Below are 18,642 nucleotides of genomic sequence, written 5' to 3'. Positions count from 1 at the left end.
CCACAAGTGTATGTGTGATCTTTGACTTCTGGCAGTTCACAAGCAGGCGGCCAGGAAACGGTTTCAGCCTATCAACCACTGAGGAGACAAAGCCTTTGTATAAGGAATGAGGAAGCAATGAACACATTCAGCCTATCACAGGAGTTCCCTGAGTGTTTCAAATTATAAATTCTCCATGTCACTGTATGTTATTGAGCCCAAGTAGCTTGCTGTGATCGTATAGTGGTTAGTACTCTGCGTTGTGGCCGCAGCAACCTCGGTTCGAATACGAGTCACGGCATTGAGGTTGGCAATGTCGCGGCAGTTGGGTTTTTCTTTTACAGAATTACCAAATGTACCAGTTGTTTTTGTGTCTATTAAAAACAGATCCTTTAAAATATTTAAACGATCTATTGACAAATTATTTAAACACACATGATTATAAGATGTAGCCTTATTTTTGTTTTTAGGAGAGAATGTGCCTGCTGAAAAAAACATTATTTTTAAAAAGTGCATTGCAGAATATCAGGAATTTGCTGTGGGACACCTTGAAAACTTTCATACAGATTATTTGCACAAAACTTACAGTCAGTTGTTGTGGCCGAGTGGTTAAGGCGATGGACTAGAAATCCATTGGGGTCTCCCCGCGCAGGTTCGAATCCTGCCAACAACGAGAAACTTTTTAACATCGGTTACAATTTCAGAAGTTAACCTTTAGAATTTCTACCATGTCAGTTTTACAAATAGGTGGCTTATTTTGGTGTCAATATTGCCCTTTCACATATTTATTATCGCTACCCCTTTCATATCTTTGCTATAACTCTCGTCCTACATTAGCGCTGGTGCAAACACTTCAAATTATTATACCCTGGGTCTCTCAGTCATACCATTCATGCACTTGAAACGTACTTTACCAATAAAAGAAGCAAATAGAAAAATAAAACAAAAGTGCTTGCTTGATTAGGCAAACACACTTCATAAAACTGCATTTTCTTTTCTATTCTCCCCGTGTTACAAGCTTAACTGCTCCCTGTGTAATTTCTCTTAGCCTGCTGTCCCTGGAAGAGAATTTTATCTACAGGCTCTTTCCGTGTTTTTTTCCTAGTCTTTCTTTCCCTTTTCTTAGATTTGTAACTGTTCCTTTACGTGCTCTATTTAGGCGCCATTAATCTCATTTGAGCTCTTTGTACCTGCTGCTGTTTTCTCCACACCTCATACTGCCTTTTCCCTCTTTCTCTCTTTCTCTGAGGTTGGTGGCTACTTTCCAAAGCTTCTGATGCCCCAATGTTCCTTCATCTTGTTGTCAGACGTGAATTGGAAAAGCAACCAAATTAACAAGCCTTTACCACTCATACATGGCATAGGTTTATACTTTAATTCAATGAGCTAAGAAAAGCGTGTTGTGGGGCCCCTACGAGCCATGGTGCTTGCTTCATCATAATTAGGCACGCAGTCATTAGCCACAGCTCTGATCATGGGTCACTGAGGTCAGTTTCAATAATTCCTCAAAAACCTAACCATGCAGTCCCCCCTAACTGTGTAGTTATCTTGCTTTACTGCTGTTTGTGTGATTAGCTGGGAGGAGCTCACGGCAACATCCTCCCTATAAAAGTGTAGATGGACCGCTCCTTAACTCTTTCTTGCTTCACATACAGATGGCTGAGGAGGTACAGGGGAGATGCAGGTCTAATAGACAGAATAGAAGATCTGTGCCAGGTGTGTTTCTCTGCATTGGTGTCCCATCACAGGCCCACAAGTGTATGTGTGATCTTTGACTCCTGGCAGTTCACAAGCAGGCGGCCAGGAAACGGTTTCAGCCTATTAACCACTGAGGAGACAAAGCCTTTGTATAAGGAATGAGGAATCAATGAACACATTCAGCCTATCACAGGAGTTCCCTGAGTGTTCCGAATTATAAATTCTCCATGTCACTGTATGTTAGTGAGCCCAAGTAGCTTTCCGTGATCGTATAGTGGTTAGTACTCTGCGTTGTGGCCGCAGCAACCTCGGTTCGAATCCGAGTCACGGCATTGTGGTTGGCAATGTCACGGCAGTTGGGTTTTTCTTTTACAGAATTACCAAATGTACCAGTTGTTTTTGTAAAATGTCTATTAAAAACAGATCCTTTAAAATATTTAAATGATCTAACGACAAATTATTTAAACACACATGATTATAAGATGTAGCTATATTGTACCTACTGACATAAATTATCGTTCTTGAACCTATTTGCGGTGGGGGGAATGGAGCTCTCCCCCATGCCAATCAGAATGCAGATGAATGCAGTTGCAGTTGAGTGACCTGTGTTGTGGCTGTCTAGAGGGAATGCACAAATGTAGCTGTCTCGCAGCCCAATCCAGACGTCAATTGGAGACAGGTTTTCAGGCAAATAGAGCAGTAAGTGCAGAGAAATGCTCACTCTCTAAAAATGGCATTTATAAAATAATAAAGTTAAATCCAACCTCACCAGTAAATAGGATTTATCAATAAATAAATAAAGCTTCTCCTCTCTGATATGGAATTACCCCACAAAAAGTATAAGGGAATACCCAATGCTAACCTATGAGAGGGGCAGACCTCACAGTAGTGAAAAATGTAATAGACTGTTTGGTACTACCAGGACATGCAAACTACCACAGTACATGTCTTACCTTTTACTTACATAGCATGATGCCCCTAGGACTACCTAGGGCCTACCTTAGGGGTTAATTATATGTAATAAAATTGGAGTTTAAGGCTTGGCAAGTAGTTTTAAATGGCAAGTTGAAGTGGCAGTACACTGCAGCACAGGCACTGCAGTAGCAGGCTTGAGACAGGTTTGAAATGCTACTTCTTTGGGCGGCACAATCAGTCCCTGGGTATATGGTATACCACTTTACAAGGGGCTTTTAAGTAAATTACTTACAATTACACACATGATTAGGGAAGAAGCACGTGCACTTCTTCAGCACTGATTAGTAGCGATAAAGTGATCAGAGTCCTAAGGCCAACAAAAAGATACAGCAAAATGCGTAGGTGAAAAGCAATAAGGTAGGGTTGAGGCAACCTTAAGAATGCAAGGTCTAACAAAAACAAACTAAGGATAACATGAGTAAAACATCAGGTTTCTCTACAGTATTTGGTGAGACAAGTGTGCCTTCTTTTATCTTCCATAAATGCAATCTTTCCCCGACCCCTTTATTATATAGCTCTTCAAGTAAAAAAGATAAAGCACTTACAAAGGAGCCTCAAATACTCAAAGATGGTAGACTTCCGTAATATGGGCCATAGACTAAAAGCAGCACGAAAACAGAGTGCTATAGGGTCCCAAAAACTTGAGTGCCACATGAGAGTATGCATGAAAGCCTATCCTTTTCCGAACTAGAGATATACTCATGCAATTTTTGTTTTTAGGAGAGAATGTGCCTGCTGAAAAAAACATTATTTTAAAAAATGCATTGCAGAATACCTGGAATTTGCTGTGGGACACCTTGAAAACTTTCATACAGATTATTTGCACATAACTTACAGTCAGTTGTTGTGGCCGAGTGGTTAAGGCGATGGACTAGAAATCCATTGGGGTCTCCCCGCGCTGGTTCGAATCTTGCCAACAAGGAGAAACATTTTAACATTGGCTACAATTTCAGAAGTTAACCTTTAGAATTTCTTCCATGTCAGTTTTATAAATAGGTGGCTTATTTTGGTGTCACTATTGCCCTTTCACATATTTATTATCGCTACCCCTTTCATATCTTTGCTATAACTCTCGTCCAACATTAACGCTGGTGCAAACACTTCAAATTATTATACCCTGGCTCTCTCAGTCATACCATTCATGCACTTGAAACATACTTTACCAATAAAAGAAGCAAATAGAAAAATAAAACAAAAGTGCTTGCTGGATTATGCAAACACACTTCATAAAACTGCATTTTCTTTTCTATTCTCCCCGTGTTACAAGCTTAACTGCTCCCTGTGTAATTTCTCTTAGCCTGCTGTCCCAGGAAGAGAATTTTATCTACAGGCTCTTTCCGTGTTTTTTTCCTAGTCTTTCTTTCCCTTTTCTTAGATTTGTAACTGTTCCTTTACGTGCTCTATTTAGGCGCCATTAATCTCATTTGAGCTCCTTGTACCTTCTGCTGTTTTCTCCACACCTCACACTGCCTTTTCCCTCTTTCTCTCTTTCTCAGAGGTTGGTGGCTACTTTCCAAAGCTTCTGATGCCCCAATGTTCCTTCATCTTGTTGTCAGACGTGAATTGGAAAAGCAACCAAATTAACAAGCCTTTACCACTCATATATGGCAGAGGTTTATACTTTAATTCAATGAGCTAAGAAAAGCGTGTTGTGGGGCCCCTACGAGCCATGGTGCTTGCTTCATCATAAATAGGCACGCAGTCATTAGCCACAGCTCTGATCATGGGTCACTGAGGTCAGTTTCAATAATTCCTCAAAAACCTAACCATGCAGTCCCCTCTAACTGTGTAGTTATCTTGCTTTACTGCTGTTTGTGTGATTAGCTGGGAGGAGCTCACGGCAGCATCCTCCCTATAAAAGTGTAGATGGACCGCTCCTTAACTCTTTCTTGCTTCACATACAGATGGCTTGAGGAGGTACAGGGGAAATGCAGGTCTACTAGACAGAATAGAAGATCTGCGCCAGGTGTGTTTCTCTGCATTGGTGTCCCATCACAGGCCCACAAGTGTATGTGTGATCTTTGACTCCTGGCAGTTCACAAGCAGGCGGCCAGGAAACAGTTTCAGCCAATCAACCACTGAGGAGACAAAGCCTTTGTATAAGGAATGAGGAAGCAATGAACACATTCAGCCTATCACAGGAGTTCCCTGAGTGTTCCGAATTATAAATTCTCCATGTCACTGTATGCTATTGAGCCCAAGTAGCTCGCCATGATCGTATAGTGGTTAGTACTCTGTGTTGTGGCTGCAGCAACCTCGGTTCGAATCTGAGTCACGGCATTGTGGTTGGCAATGTCACGGCAGTTGGGTTTTTCTTTTACAGAATTACCAAATGTACCAGTTGTTTTTGTAAAATGTCTATTAAAAACAGATCCTTTAAAATATTTAAACGATCTAACGACAAATTATTTAAACACACATGATTATAAGATGTAGCCTTATTTTTGTTTTTAGGAGAGAATGTGCCTGCTGGAAAAAACATTATTTTTAAAAAGTGCATTGCAGAATATCAGGAATTTGCTGTGGGACACCTTGAAAACTTTCATACAGATTATTTGCACAAAACTTACAGTCAGTTGTTGTGGCCGAGTGGTTAAGGCGATGGACTAGAAATCCATTGGGGTCTCCCCGTGCAGATTCGAATCCTGCCAACAACGAGAAACTTTTTAACATCGGTTACAATTTCAGAAGTTAACCTTTAGAATTTCTTCCATGTCAGTTTTACAAATAGGTGGCTTATTTTGGTGTCAATATTGCCCTTTCACATATTTATTATCGCTACCCCTTTCATATCTGTGCTATAACTCTCGTCCTACATTAGCGCTGGTGCAAACACTTCAAATTATTATACCCTGGCTCTCTCAGTCATACCATTCATGCACTTGAAACGTACTTTACCAATAAAAGAAGCAAATAGAAAAATAAAACAAAAGTGCTTGCTGGATTAGGCAAACACACTTCATAAAACTGCATTTTCTTTTCTATTCTCCCCGTGTTACAAGCTTAACTGCTCCCTGTGTAATTTCTCTTAGCCTGCTTTCCCAGGAAGAGAATTTTATCTACAGGCTCTTTCAGTGTTTTTTTCCTAGTCTTTCTTTCCCTTTTCTTAGATTTGTAACTGTTCCTTTACCTGCTCTATTTAGGCGCCATTAATCTCATTTGAGCTCCTTGTACCTGCTGCTGTTTTCTCCACACCTCATACTGCCTTTTCCCTCTTTCTCTGAGGTTGGTGGCTACTTTCCAAAGCTTCTGATGCCCCAATGTTCCTTCATCTTGTTGTCAGACGTGAATTGGAAAAGCAACCAAATTAACAAGCCTTTACCACTCATACATGGCAGAGGTTTAACCTTTAATTCAATGAGCTAAGAAAAGCGTGTTGTGGGGCCCCTACGAGCCATGGTGCTTGCTTCATCATAATTAGGCACGCAGTCATTAGCCACAGCTCTGATCATGGGTCACTGAGGTCAGTTTCAATAATTCCTCAAAAACCTAACCATGCAGTCCACCCTAACTGTGTAGTTATCTTGCTTTACTGCTGTTTGTGTGATTAGCTGGGAGGAGCTCCTGGCAGCATCCTCCCTATAAAAGTGTAGATTGACCGCTCCTTAACTCTTTCTTGCTTCACATACAGATGGCTTGAGGAGGTACAGGGGAGATGCAGGTCTACTAGACAGAATAGAAGATCTGCGCCAGGTGTGTTTCTCTGCATTGGTGTCCCATCACAGGCCCACAAGTGTATGTGTGATCTTTGACTCCTGGCAGTTCACAAGCAGGCGGCCAGGAAACGGTTTCAGCCTATCAACCACTGAGGAGACAAAGCCTTTGTATATGGAATGAGGAAGCAATGAACACATTCAGCCTGTCACAGGAGTTCCCTGAGTGTTCAGAATTATAAATTCTCCATGTCACTGTATATTATTGAGCCCAAGTAGCTCGCCGTGATCGTATAGTGGTTAGTACTCTGCGTTGTGGGCGCAGCAACCTCGGTTCGAATCCGAGTCACGGCATTGTGGTTGGCAATGTCACGGCAGTTGGGTTTCTCTTTTACAGAATTACCAAATGTACCAGTTGTTTTTGTAAAATGTCTATTAAAAACAGATCCTTTAAAATATTTAAACGATCTAACGACAAATTATTTAAACACACATGATTATAAGATGTAGCTATATTGTACCTACTGACATAAATTATCGTTCTTGAACCTATTTGCGGTGGGGGGAACGGAGCTCTCCCCCATGCCAATCAGAATGCAGTTGCAGTTGAGTGACCTGTGTTGTGGCTGTCTAGAGGGAATGCACAAATGTAGCTGTCTCGCAGCCCAATCCAGACGTCAATTGGAGACAGGTTTTCAGGCAAATAGAGCAGTAAGTGCAGAGAAATGCTCACTCTCTAAAAATGGCATTTATAAAATAGTAAAGTTAAATCCAAACTTACCAGTAAATAGGATTTATCAATAAATAAATAAAGCTTCTCCTCTCTGATATGGAATTACCCCCCAAAAAGTATAAGGGAATACCCAATGCTAACCTATGAGAGGGGCAGACCTCACAGTAGTGAAAGATGTAATAGACTGTTTGGTACTACCAGGACATGCAAACTACCACAGTACATGTCTTACCTTTTACTTACATAGCATGATGCCCCTAGGACTACCTAGGGCCTACCTTAGGGGTTAATTATATGTAATAAAATTGGAGTTTAAGGCTTGGCAAGTAGTTTTAAATGGCAAGTCGAAGTGGCAGTACACTGCAGCACAGGCACTGCAGTAGCAGGCTGGAGACAGGTTTGAAATGCTACTTCTTTGGGCGGCACAATCAGTCCCTGGGTATATGGTATAGCACTTTACAAGGGGCTTTCAAGCCAATTAAATCTGTCAGTCAGGTATACTCCAATTACACACATGATTAGGGAAGAAGCACGTGCACTTCAGCACTGATTAGTAGCGATAAAGTGATCAGAGTCCTAAGGCCAACAAAAAGATACAGCAAAATGCGTAGGTGAAAAGCAATAAGGTAGGGTTGAGGCCACCTTAAGAATGCAAGGTCTAACAAAAACAAACTAAGGATAACATGAGTAAAACATCAGGTTTCTCTACGGCATTTGGTGAGACAAGTGTGCCTTCTTTTATCTTCCATAAATGCAATCTTTCCCGGACCCCTTTATTATATAGCTCTTCAAGTAAAAAAGATAAAGCACTTACAAAGGAGCCTCAAATACTCAAAGATGGTAGACTTCTGTAATATGGGCCATAGACTAAAAGCAGCACGAAAACAGAGTGCAATAGGGTCCCAAAAACTTGAGTGCCACATGAGAGTATGCATGAAAGCCTATCCTTTTCCAAACTAGAGATATACTCATGCAATTTTTGTTTTTAGGAGAGAATGTGCCTGCTGAAAAATACATTATTTTAAAAAAGTGCATTGCAGAATACCAGGAATTTGCTGTGGGACACCTTGAAAACTTTCATACAGATTATTTGCACAAAACTTACAGTCAGTTGTTGTGGCCGAGTGGTTAAGGCGATGGACTAGAAATCCATTGTGGTCTCCCCGCGCAGGTTCGAATCCTGCCAACAACGAGAAACTTTTTAACATCGGCTACAATTTCAGAAGTTAACCTTTAGAATTTCTTCCATGTCAGTTTTATAAATAGGTGGCTTATTTTGGTGTCACTATTGCCCTTTCACATATTTATTATCGCTACCCCTTTCATATCTTTGCTATAACTCTCGTCCTACATTAGCGCTGGTGCAAACACTTCAAATTATTATACCCTGGCTCTCTCAGTCATACCATTCATGCACTTGAAACTTACTTTACCAATAAAAGAAGCAAATAGAAAAATAAAATAAAAGTGCTTGCTGGATTAGGCAAACACACTTCATAAAACTGCATTTTCTTTTCTATTCTCCCCGTGTTACAAGCTTAACTGCTCTCTGTGTAATTTCTCTTAGCCTGCTGTCCCAGGAAGAGAATTTTATCTACAGGCTCTTTCCGTGTTTTTTTCCTAGTCTTTCTTTCCCTTTTCTTAGATTTGTAACTGTTCCTTTATGTGCTCTATTTAGGCGCCATTAATCTCATTTGAGCTCCTTGTACCTGCTGCTGTTTTCCCCACACCTCATACTGCCTTTCCCTCTTTCTCTCTTTCTCTGAGGTTGGTGGCTACTTTCCAAAGCTTCTGATGCCCCAATGTTCCTTCATCTTGTTGTCAGACGTGAATTGGAAAAGCAACCAAATTAACAAGCCTTTACCACTCATAGATGGCAGAGGTTTATACTTTAATTCAATGAGCTAAGAAAAGCGTGTTGTGGGGCCCCTACGAGCCATGGTGCTTGCTTCATCATAATTGGGCGCGCAGTCATTAGCCACAGCTCTGATCATGGGTCACTGAGGTCAGTTTCAATAATTCCTCAAAAACCTAACCATGCAGTCCCCCCTAACTGTATAGTTATCTTGCTTTACTGCTGTTTGTGTGATTAGCTGGGAGGAGCTCACGGCAGCATCCTCCCTATAAAAGTATAGATGGACCGCTCCTTAATTTTTTCTTGCTTCACATACAGATGGCTTGAGGAGGTACAGGGGAGATGCAGGTCTAATAGACAGAATAGAAGATCTGCGCCAGGTGTGTTTCTCTGCATTGGTGTCCCATCACAGGCCAACAAGTGTATGTGTGATCTTTGACTTCTGGCAGTTCACAAGCAGGCAACCAGGAAACGGTTTCAGCCTATCAACCACTGAGGAGACAAAGCCTTTGTATAAGGAATGAGGAAGCAATGAACACATTCCGCCTATCACTGGAGTTCCCTGAGTGTTTCGAATTATAAATTCTCCATGTCACTGTATGTTATCGAGCCCAAGTAGCTCGCCGTGATCGTATAGTGGTTAGTACTCTGCGTTGTGGCTGCAGCAACCTCGGTTCGAATCCGAGTCACGGCATTGTGGTTGGCAATGTCACGGCAGTTGGGTTTTTCTTTTACAGAATTACCAAATGTACCAGTTGTTTTTGTAAAATGTCTATTAAAAACAGATCCTTTAAAATATTTAAACGATTTAACGACAAATTATTTAAACACACATGATTATAAGATGTAGCCTTATTTTTGTTTTTAGGAGAGAATGTGCCTGCTGAAAAAAACATTATTTTTAAAAAGTGCATTGCAGGATATCAGGAATTTGCTGTGGCACACCTTGAAAACTTTCATGCAGATTATTTGCACAAAACTTACAGTCAGTTGTTGTGGCCGAGTGGTTAAGGCGATGGACTAGAAATCCATTGGGTTCTCCCGCGCAGGTTCAAATCCTGCCAACAACGAGAAACTTTTTAACATCGGCTACAATTTCAGAAGTTAACCTTTAGAATTTCTTCCATGTCAGTTTTATAAATAGGTGGCTTATTTTGGTGTCACTATTGCCCTTTCACATATTTATTATCGCTACCCCTTTCATATCTTTGCTATAACTCTCGTCCTACATTAGCGCTGGTGCAAACACTTCAAATTATTATACCCTTGCTCTCTCAGTCATACCATTCATGCACTTGAAACTTACTTTACCAATAAAAGAGGCAAATAGAAAAATAAAACAAAAGTGCTTGCTGGATTAGGCAAACACACTTCATAAAACTGCATTTTCTTTTCTATTCTCCCCGTGTTACAAGCTTAACTGCTCCCTGTGTAATTTCTCTTAGCCTGCTGTCCCAGAAAGAGAATTTTATCTACAGGCTCTTTCCGTGTTTTTTTCCTAGTCTTTCTTTCCCTTTTCTTAGATTTGTAACTGTTCCTTTACGTGCTCTATTTAGGCGCCATTAATCTCATTTGAGCTCCTTGTACCTGCTGCTGTTTTCTCCACACCTCATACTGCCTTTTCCCTCTTTCTCTCTTTCTCTGAGGTTGGTGGCTACTTTCCAAAGCTTCTGATGCCCCAATGTTCCTTCATCTTGTTGTCAGACGTGAATTGGAAAAGCAACCAAATTAACAAGCCTTTACCACTCATACATGGCAGAGGTTTATACTTTAATTCAATGAGCTAAGAAAAGCGTGTTGTGGGGCCCCTACGAGCCATGGTGCTTGCTTCATCATAATTGGGCACGCAGTCATTAGCCACAGCTCTGATCATGGGTCACTGAGGTCAGTTTCAATAATTCCTCAAAAACCTATCCATGCAGTCCCCCCTAACTGTGTAGTTATCTTGCTTTACTGCTGTTTGTGTGATTAGCTGGGAGGAGCTCACGGCAGCATCCTCCCTATAAAAGTGTAGATGGACCGCTCCTTAACTTTTTCTTGCTTCACATACAGATGGCTTGAGGAGGTACAGGGGAGATGCAGGTCTAATAGACAGAATAGAAGATCTGCGCCAGGTGTGTTTCTCTGCATTGGTGTCCCATCACAGGCCCACAAGTGTATGTGTGATCTTTGACTTCTGGCAGTTCACAAGCAGGCGGCCAGGAAACGGTTTCAGCCTATCAACCACTGAGGAGACAAAGCCTTTGTATAAGGAATGAGGAAGCAATGAACACATTCAGCCTATCACAGGAGTTCCCTGAGTGTTTCGAATTATAAATTCTCCATGTCACTGTATGTTATTGAGCCCAAGTAGCTCGCCGTGATCGTATAGTGGTTAGTACTCTGCGTTGTGGCCGCAGCAACCTCGGTTCGAATCCGAGTCTCAGCATTGTGGTTGGCAATGTCACGGCAGTTGGGTTTTTCTTTTACAGAATTACCAAATGTACCAGTTGTTTTTGTAAAATGTCTATTAAAAACAGATCCTTTAAAATATTTAAACGATCTAACGACAAATTATTTAAACACACATGATTATAAGATGTAGCCTTATTTTTGTTTTTAGGAGAGAATGTGCCTGCTGAAAAAAACATTATTTTTAAAAAGTGCATTGCAGGATATCAGGAATTTTCTGTGGGACACCTTGACAACTTTCATACAGATTATTTGCACAAAACTTGCAGTCAGTTGTTGTGGCCGAGTGGTTAAGGCGATGGACTAGAAATCCATTGGGGTCCCCCCGCGCAGGTTCGAATCCTGCCAACAACGAGAAACTTTTTAACATCGGCTACAATTTCAGAAGCTAACCTTTAGAATTTCTTCCATGTCAGTTTTATAAATAGGTGGCTTATTTTGGTGTCACTATTGCCCTTTCACATATTTATTATCGCTACCCCTTTCATATCTTTGCTATAACTCTCGTCCTACATTAGCGCTGGTGCAAACACTTCAAATTATTATACCCTGGCTCTCTCAGTCATACCATTCATGCACTTGAAACTTACTTTACCAATAAAAGAAGCAAATAGAAAAATAAAATAAAAGTGCTTGCTGGATTAGGCAAACACACTTCATAAAACTGCATTTTCTTTTCTATTCTCCCCGTGTTACAAGCTTAACTGCTCCCTGTGTAATTTCTCTTAGCCTGCTGTCCCAGGAAGAGAATTTTATCTACAGGCTCTTTCCGTGTTTTTTTCCTAGTCTTTCTTTCCCTTTTCTTAGATTTGTAACTGTTCCTTTATGTGCTCTATTTAGGCGCCATTAATCTCATTTGAGCTCCTTGTACCTGCTGCTGTTTTCCCCACACCTCATACTGCCTTTCCCTCTTTCTCTCTTTCTCTGAGGTTGGTGGCTACTTTCCAAAGCTTCTGATGCCCCAATGTTCCTTCATCTTGTTGTCAGACGTGAATTGGAAAAGCAACCAAATTAACAAGCCTTTACCACTCATAGATGGCAGAGGTTTATACTTTAATTCAATGAGCTAAGAAAAGCGTGTTGTGGGGCCCCTACGAGCCATGGTGCTTGCTTCATCATAATTGGGCGCGCAGTCATTAGCCACAGCTCTGATCATGGGTCACTGAGGTCAGTTTCAATAATTCCTCAAAAACCTAACCATGCAGTCCCCCCTAACTGTATAGTTATCTTGCTTTACTGCTGTTTGTGTGATTAGCTGGGAGGAGCTCACGGCAGCATCCTCCCTATAAAAGTATAGATGGACCGCTCCTTAATTTTTTCTTGCTTCACATACAGATGGCTTGAGGAGGTACAGGGGAGATGCAGGTCTAATAGACAGAATAGAAGATCTGCGCCAGGTGTGTTTCTCTGCATTGGTGTCCCATCACAGGCCAACAAGTGTATGTGTGATCTTTGACTTCTGGCAGTTCACAAGCAGGCAACCAGGAAACGGTTTCAGCCTATCAACCACTGAGGAGACAAAGCCTTTGTATAAGGAATGAGGAAGCAATGAACACATTCCGCCTATCACTGGAGTTCCCTGAGTGTTTCGAATTATAAATTCTCCATGTCACTGTATGTTATCGAGCCCAAGTAGCTCGCCGTGATCGTATAGTGGTTAGTACTCTGCGTTGTGGCTGCAGCAACCTCGGTTCGAATCCGAGTCACGGCATTGTGGTTGGCAATGTCACGGCAGTTGGGTTTTTCTTTTACAGAATTACCAAATGTACCAGTTGTTTTTGTAAAATGTCTATTAAAAACAGATCCTTTAAAATATTTAAACGATTTAACGACAAATTATTTAAACACACATGATTATAAGATGTAGCCTTATTTTTGTTTTTAGGAGAGAATGTGCCTGCTGAAAAAAACATTATTTTTAAAAAGTGCATTGCAGGATATCAGGAATTTGCTGTGGCACACCTTGAAAACTTTCATGCAGATTATTTGCACAAAACTTACAGTCAGTTGTTGTGGCCGAGTGGTTAAGGCGATGGACTAGAAGTCCATTGGGTTCTCCCGCGCAGGTTCAAATCCTGCCAACAACGAGAAACTTTTTAACATCGGCTACAATTTCAGAAGTTAACCTTTAGAATTTCTTCCATGTCAGTTTTATAAATAGGTGGCTTATTTTGGTGTCACTATTGCCCTTTCACATATTTATTATCGCTACCCCTTTCATATCTTTGCTATAACTCTCGTCCTACATTAGCGCTGGTGCAAACACTTCAAATTATTATACCCTGGCTCTCTCAGTCATACCATTCATGCACTTGAAACTTACTTTACCAATAAAAGAAGCAAATAGAAAAATAAAACAAAAGTGCTTGCTGGATTAGGCAAACACACTTCATAAAACTGCATTTTCTTTTCTATTCTCCCCGTGTTACAAGCTTAACTGCTCCCTGTGTAATTTCTCTTAGCCTGCTGTCCCAGAAAGAGAATTTTATCTACAGGCTCTTTCCGTGTTTTTTTCCTAGTCTTTCTTTCCCTTTTCTTAGATTTGTAACTGTTCCTTTACGTGCTCTATTTAGGCGCCATTAATCTCATTTGAGCTCCTTGTACCTGCTGCTGTTTTCTCCACACCTCATACTGCCTTTTCTCTCTTTCTCTGAGGTTGGTGGCTACTTTCCAAAGCTTCTGATGCCCCAATGTTCCTTCATCTTGTTGTCAGACGTGAATTGGAAAAGCAACCAAATTAACAAGCCTTTACCACTCATACATGGCAGAGGTTTATACTTTAATTCAATGAGCTAAGAAAAGCGTGTTGTGGGGCCCCTACGAGCCATGGTGCTTGCTTCATCATAATTGGGCACGCAGTCATTAGCCACAGCTCTGATCATGGGTCACTGAGGTCAGTTTCAATAATTCCTCAAAAACCTATCCATGCAGTCCCCCCTAACTGTGTAGTTATCTTGCTTTACTGCTGTTTGTGTGATTAGCTGGGAGGAGCTCACGGCAGCATCCTCCCTATAAAAGTGTAGATGGACCGCTCCTTAACTTTTTCTTGCTTCACATACAGATGGCTTGAGGAGGTACAGGGGAGATGCAGGTCTAATAGACAGAATAGAAGATCTGCGCCAGGTGTGTTTCTCTGCATTGGTGTCCCATCACAGGCCCACAAGTGTATGTGTGATCTTTGACTTCTGGCAGTTCACAAGCAGGCGGCCAGGAAACGGTTTCAGCCTATCAACCACTGAGGAGACAAAGCCTTTGTATAAGGAATGAGGAAGCAATGAACACATTCAGCCTATCACAGGAGTTCCCTGAGTGTTTCGAATTATAAATTCTCCATGTCACTGTATGTTATTGAGCCCAAGTAGCTCGCCGTGATCGTATAGTGGTTAGTACTCTGCGTTGTGGCCGCAGCAACCTCGGTTCGAATCCGAGTCTCAGCATTGTGGTTGGCAATGTCACGGCAGTTGGGTTTTTCTTTTACAGAATTACCAAATGTACCAGTTGTTTTTGTAAAATGTCTATTAAAAACAGATCCTTTAAAATATTTAAACGATCTAACGACAAATTATTTAAACACACATGATTATAAGATGTAGCTATATTGTACCTACTGACATAAATTATCGTTCTTGAACCTATTTGCGGTGGGGGAATGGAGCTCTCCCCCATGCCAATCAGAATGCAGATGAATGCAGTTGCAGTTGAGTGACCTGTATTGTGGCTGTCTAGAGGGAATGCACAAATGTAGCTGTCTCGCAGCCCAATCCAGACGTCAATTGGAGACAGGTTTTCAGGCAAATAGAGCAGTAAGTGCAGAGAAATGCTCACTCTCTAAAAATGGCATTTATAAAGTAGTAAAGTTAAATCCAACCTCACCAGTAAATAGGATTTATCAATAAATAAATAAAGCTTCTCCTCTCTGATATGGAATTACCCCCCAAAAAGTATAAGGGAATACCCAATGCTAACCTACGAGAGGGGCAGACCTCACAGTAGTGAAAAATGTAATAGACTGTTTTGTACTACCAGGACATGCAAACTACCACAGTACATGTCTTACCTTTTACTTACATAGCATGATGCCCCTAGGACTACCTAGGGCCTACCTTTTGGTTAATTATATGTAATAAAATTGGAGTTTAAGGCTTGGCAAGTAGTTTTAAATGGCAAGTCGAAGTGGCAGTACACTGCAGCACAGGCACTGCAGTAGCAGGCTTGAGACAGGTTTGAAATGATACTTTTTTGGGCGGCACAATCAGTTCCTGGGTATATGGTATACCACTTTACAAGGGGCTTTCAAGTCAATGAAATCTGTCAGTCAGGTATACTCCAATTACACACATGATTAGGGAAGAAGCACGTACACTTCAGCACTGATTAGTAGCAATAAAGTGATCAGAGTCCTAAGGCCAACAAAAAGATACAGCAAAATGCGTAGGTGAAAAGCAATAAGGTAGGGTTGAGGCCACCTTAAGAATGCAAGGTCTAACAAAAACAAACTAAGGATAACATGAGTTAAAACATCAGGTTTCTCTACGGCATTTGGTGAGACAAGTGTGCCTTCTTTTATCTTCCATAAATGCAATCTTTCCCTGACCCCTTTATTATATAGCTCTTCAAGTAAAAAAGATAAAGCACTTACAAAGGAGCCTCAAATACTCAAAGATGGTAGACTTCTGTAATATGGGCCATAGACTAAAAGCAGCACGAAAACAGAGTGCAATAGGGTCCCAAAAACTTGAGTGCCACATGAGAGTATGCATGAAAGCCTATCCTTTTCCAAACTAGAGATATACTCATGCAATTTTTGTTTTTAGGAGAGAATGTGCCCGCTGAAAAATACATTATTTTAAAAAAGTGCATTGCAGAATGCCAGGAATTTGCTGTGGGACACCTTGAAAACTTCGATACAGATTATTTGCACAAAACTTACAGTCAGTTGTTGTGGCCGAGTGGTTAAGGCGATGGACTAGAAATCCATTGGGGTCTCCCCGCGCAGGTTCGAATCCTGCCAACAACGAGAAACTTTTTAACATCGGCTACAATTTCAGAAGTTAACCTTTAGAATTTCTTCCATGTCAGTTTTATAAATAGGTGGCTTATTTTGGTGTCACTATTGCCCTTTCACATATTTATTATCGCTACCCCTTTCATATCTTTGCTATAACTCTCGTCCTACATTAGCGCTGGTGCAAACACTTCAAATTATTATACCCTGGCTCTCTCAGTCATACCATTCATGCACTTGAAACTTACTTTACCAATAAAAGAAGCAAATAGAAAAATAAAATAAAAGTGCTTGCTGGATTAGGCAAACACACTTCATAAAACTGCATTTTCTTTTCTATTCTCCCCGTGTTACAAGCTTAACTGCTCCCTGTGTAATTTCTCTTAGCCTGCTGTCCCAGGAAGAGAATTTTATCTACAGGCTCTTTCCGTGTTTTTTTCCTCGTCTTTCTTTCCCTTTTCTTAGATTTGTAACTGTTCCTTTATGTGCTCTATTTAGGCGCCATTAATCTCCTTTGAGCTCCTTGTACCTGCTGCTGTTTTCTCCACACCTCATACTGCCTTTTCCCTCTTTCTCTCTTTCTCTGAGGTTGGTGGCTACTTTCCAAAGCTTCTGATGCCCCAATGTTCCTTCATCTTGTTGTCAGACGTGAATTGGAAAAGCAACCAAATTAACAAGCCTTTACCACTCATACATGGCAGAGGTTTATACTTTAATTCAATGAGCTAAGAAAAGCGTGTTGTGGGGCCCCTACGAGCCATGGTGCTTGCTTCATCATAATTAGGCACGCAGTCATTAGCCACAGCTCTGATCATGGGTCACTGAGGTCATTTTCAATAATTCCTCAAAAACCTAACCGTGCAGTCCCCCCTAACTGTATAGTTATCTTGCTTTACTGCTGTTTGTGTGATTAGCTGGGAGGAGCTCACGGCAGCATCCTCCCTATAAAAGTATAGATGGACCGCTCCTTAACTTTTTCTTGCTTCACATACAGATGGCTTGAGGAGGTACAGGGGAGATGCAGGTCTAATAGACAGAATAGAAGATCTGCGCCAGGTGTGTTTCTCTGCATTGGTGTCCCATCACAGGCCAACAAGTGTATGTGTGATCTTTGACTTCTGGCAGTTCACAAGCAGGCAACCAGGAAACGGTTTCAGCCTATCAACCACTGAGGAGACAAAGCCTTTGTATAAGGAATGAGGAAGCAATGACCACATTCAGCCTATCACTGGAGTTCCCTGAGTGTTTCGAATTATAAATTCTCCATGTCACTGTATGTTATTGAGCCCAAGTAGCTCGCCGTGATCGTATAGTGGTTAGTACTCTGCGTTGTGGCTGCAGCAACCTCGGTTCGAATCTGAGTCACGGCATTGTGGTTGGCAATGTCACAGCAGTTGGGTTTTTCTTTTACAGAATTACCAAATGTACCAGTTGTTTTTGTAAAATGTCTATTAAAAACAGATCCTTTAAAATATTTAAACGATTTAACGACAAATTATTTAAACACACATGATTATAAGATGTAGCCTTATTTTTGTTTTTAGGAGAGAATGTGCCTGCTGAAAAAAACATTATTTTTAAAAAGTGCATTGCAGGATATCAGGAATTTGCTGTGGCACACCTTGAAAACTTTCATGCAGATTATTTGCACAAAACTTACAGTCAGTTGTTGTGGCCGAGTGGTTAAGGCGATGGACTAGAAATCCATTGGGGTCTCCCCGCGCAGGTTCGAATCCTGCCAACAACGAGAAACTTTTTAACATCGGCTACAATTTCAGAAGTTAACCTTTAGAATTTCTTCCATGTCAGTTTTATAAATAGGTGGCTTATTTTGGTGTCACTATTGCCCTTTCACATATTTATTATCGCTACCCCTTTCATATCTTTGCTATAACTCTCGTCCTACATTAGCGCTGGTGCAAACACTTCAAATTATTATACCCTGGCTCTCTCAGTCATACCATTCATGCACTTGAAACTTACTTTACCAATAAAAGAAGCAAATAGAAAAATAAAACAAAAGTGCTTGTTGGATTAGGCAAACACACTTCATAAAACTGCATTTTCTTTTCTATTCTCCCCGTGTTACAAGCTTAACTGCTCCCTGTGTAATTTCTCTTAGCCTGCTGTCCTAGGAAGAGAATTTTATCTACAGGCTCTTTCCGTGTTTTTTTCCTAGTCTTTCTTTCCCTTTTCTTAGATTTGTAACTGTTCCTTTACGTGCTCTATTTAGGCGCCATTAATCTCATTTGAGCTCCTTGTACCTGCTGCTGTTTTCTCCACACCTCATACT

General features: G+C 41.0%; 11 non-coding genes across 11 annotated transcripts; all 11 read left to right on the top strand.

Moving 5' to 3' along the window:
• The first annotated feature begins 570 nt into the window (after positions 1-570).
• Positions 571-652, top strand: TRNAS-AGA (transfer RNA serine (anticodon AGA)). The gene has a single exon. It is a non-coding gene; the product is annotated as a tRNA-Ser (tRNA).
• Positions 653-3,492: 2,840 nt separating this feature from the next.
• On the top strand, positions 3,493-3,574 carry TRNAS-AGA (transfer RNA serine (anticodon AGA)). Its single transcript has one exon. It is a non-coding gene; the product is annotated as a tRNA-Ser (tRNA).
• Positions 3,575-5,227: 1,653 nt separating this feature from the next.
• Positions 5,228-5,309, top strand: TRNAS-AGA (transfer RNA serine (anticodon AGA)). Its single transcript has one exon. It is a non-coding gene; the product is annotated as a tRNA-Ser (tRNA).
• Positions 5,310-8,148: 2,839 nt separating this feature from the next.
• On the top strand, positions 8,149-8,230 carry TRNAS-AGA (transfer RNA serine (anticodon AGA)). The gene has a single exon. It is a non-coding gene; the product is annotated as a tRNA-Ser (tRNA).
• Positions 8,231-9,515: 1,285 nt separating this feature from the next.
• Positions 9,516-9,587, top strand: TRNAH-GUG (transfer RNA histidin (anticodon GUG)). The gene has a single exon. It is a non-coding gene; the product is annotated as a tRNA-His (tRNA).
• Positions 9,588-9,882: 295 nt separating this feature from the next.
• On the top strand, positions 9,883-9,963 carry TRNAS-AGA (transfer RNA serine (anticodon AGA)). Its single transcript has one exon. It is a non-coding gene; the product is annotated as a tRNA-Ser (tRNA).
• Positions 9,964-11,616: 1,653 nt separating this feature from the next.
• TRNAS-AGA (transfer RNA serine (anticodon AGA)) lies at positions 11,617-11,698 on the top strand. The gene has a single exon. It is a non-coding gene; the product is annotated as a tRNA-Ser (tRNA).
• Positions 11,699-12,983: 1,285 nt separating this feature from the next.
• Positions 12,984-13,055, top strand: TRNAH-GUG (transfer RNA histidin (anticodon GUG)). Its single transcript has one exon. It is a non-coding gene; the product is annotated as a tRNA-His (tRNA).
• A 295-nt stretch (positions 13,056-13,350) lies between these two features.
• Positions 13,351-13,431, top strand: TRNAS-AGA (transfer RNA serine (anticodon AGA)). Its single transcript has one exon. It is a non-coding gene; the product is annotated as a tRNA-Ser (tRNA).
• Positions 13,432-16,279: 2,848 nt separating this feature from the next.
• Positions 16,280-16,361, top strand: TRNAS-AGA (transfer RNA serine (anticodon AGA)). The gene has a single exon. It is a non-coding gene; the product is annotated as a tRNA-Ser (tRNA).
• A 1,653-nt stretch (positions 16,362-18,014) lies between these two features.
• TRNAS-AGA (transfer RNA serine (anticodon AGA)) lies at positions 18,015-18,096 on the top strand. Its single transcript has one exon. It is a non-coding gene; the product is annotated as a tRNA-Ser (tRNA).
• The last annotated feature ends 546 nt before the right edge of the window (positions 18,097-18,642 follow it).

The sequence above is a fragment of the Lissotriton helveticus genome, chromosome 12 (assembly GCF_964261635.1).
Source record: "Lissotriton helveticus chromosome 12, aLisHel1.1, whole genome shotgun sequence".
NCBI lineage: Eukaryota > Metazoa > Chordata > Amphibia > Caudata > Salamandridae > Lissotriton > Lissotriton helveticus.
The sequence above is the reverse complement of the archived record's forward strand: the minus strand, read 5'-3'. Positions and strand labels throughout refer to the sequence as shown.